General features: G+C 42.5%; 1 protein-coding gene across 1 annotated transcript in view; it reads left to right on the plus strand.

Moving 5' to 3' along the window:
- The window catches only part of LOC131890534 (uncharacterized), an 8,321-nt gene that overhangs the window by 5,392 nt on the left and 1,044 nt on the right, over nt 1-1,885 (plus strand). The window lies entirely within an intron of this gene.

Here is a 1,885-nt window from a genome sequence, read left to right on the forward strand (position 1 = left end):
TCATGTGAAAGAAGGCCTAGAGATATCTCCGCAAAACTCTTTTGTTTTAGTGCATCAGTCGTAGCATAGGGTCTTTGGGCCAGTTGGTGGCTGGTTTCTGGGCCTCTAAATCGAACGGACGACGGCTATAAACATGGGGTTTGGTTTGACAGCACTCAGACAACAATATATTTTGGCTCCATCCAAACGGAGAGACGCACATCACTTGTTCCGACATTTTTTTGCAACTTGCTGGCACCTATTAATTAAAGTTGAGAGAGAAATCTTAGGCCTGAAGTAGATTTACCCTTGGTGGAATAAGAGCGAAGGTTGAGTGTTCAAAATATTGCAACAACCTTTTGAGTGACTTGTCTTATATGCAGATTGGATTAATACATCAAATGTTATTGAAATTGTTATGCAGAGCCAAAGCGAAGACATTAGGAGTGATTGGAAAAATCTACCCATCATGAATTGGAAGAATAACTTGAATGAGAACAAAAACAGTTCTCAAGGTGGTCTCCTCCTTCGAGTTCTCATTTATACAATGCTTTTCTGACATGTTTGCATGGTCGACAAACAAGTGAACGGATGAATGGCTCATGGCCCTTAAATCTGGAGCCAAACTGGAACAAACCCATCAAGGAAACTGCCCTCGATCCAAGAAATGGAAGCCTCTATCGATCTCTTTTGTCAAACTCTTTTAGAATCGCCTACAGTATACGTACTACAGAGTGTGTCCTCCATACCATATCTTAAGTGGTGAGTGGTGGGGGAGGCAGAGTCTTTTATCCTGTTTGACTTTGCGTGAAGAACTCGGAACCATCGAAGTCTGCGAGTGGTCATCGTCTCTTTGTCTTTTTTTCCATTTGCTCAATCTGAAGGAAAATCTGCCCTCAGCCCAAAGAACCTCAAGGTTATCGGGAATGAGGTAGACCGTCTTGTTCAACCCGCCCTTGATCTTGGACCAGCAATAATCTATCCACATTTGTGAAGCTTACCGATACATTGGCTTTGAGACCTCAACATAGAAATGTTTCCTGCTCCGTTGCGCTGCCAAGAATACCCCTTTGGTTGGAGAAAAATGAGCGCTTCTGTGAACTGAGCCCATAAAATGTGGGCCAACCTCGTTGACAATACAATCAAGTTCAGGTCGTATCTTTTGTAAGCACCCTAGTTTCAACTGGTTTTATGGTCCCATTCAGCACCAAAACTAATTGACCATTTACATGAGGAATGATGGTGGCGAGGAACACCCCAAATCTTGTCCTAGTCAAAAAGGGCAGTAAACAAGAGGTTCAGTTGCTTTAGTTAATGTTGAACTTAAGCTGGTGATGGGTTCTGGTTTTATATCTAGTTGGTTTGTTTCCAACATTCGAGCTCGTTGTGTGTGGTTTTCAGGACCACTTTCCTTTGTTTAGTTGGCAGAAATTGATTCTCAGGAAGCAGGAGAGGTTGGACAAAATTGTTGATAGAGCCAGGATCGTACCAAGCTCCCCTTGATTGAAACTGCAACCTTTTCAAAATACTGTAAACAACTCGATCCATGGGTAAGCAGTCTGTAATTACCAAGAAAGGAAAAAAATGGTTGAAGGTTGTGCACAGGGCATGACCATTTTTGACCATGAAGGCTTACTAGTTAGTCGAAGCTGATTGTTTCTCTCATTAGGTTGACCACACGCTATTTGCTGGGTGCTCTTGAAAGGTTCCTGATGTCTTACTTTGGGATCTCTCAAAGGGTATCTTATGAAGACCAGAAAGACCGCAACCCAAGGCTCTCACGTGAAAGAGAGAGAGTCTTCATCCCAAAGATCATGAATGAATGAACAAAGTCCAACTTTGTTGGTCCCATGTAGTTACACTTTTTAAACCTTGGCAAACTCCACTTGTTCATTCGAGTGCAAGT

This window comes from Tigriopus californicus, chromosome 11 (genome assembly GCF_007210705.1).
Source record: "Tigriopus californicus strain San Diego chromosome 11, Tcal_SD_v2.1, whole genome shotgun sequence".
In the NCBI taxonomy this organism is placed as follows: domain Eukaryota; kingdom Metazoa; phylum Arthropoda; class Copepoda; order Harpacticoida; family Harpacticidae; genus Tigriopus; species Tigriopus californicus.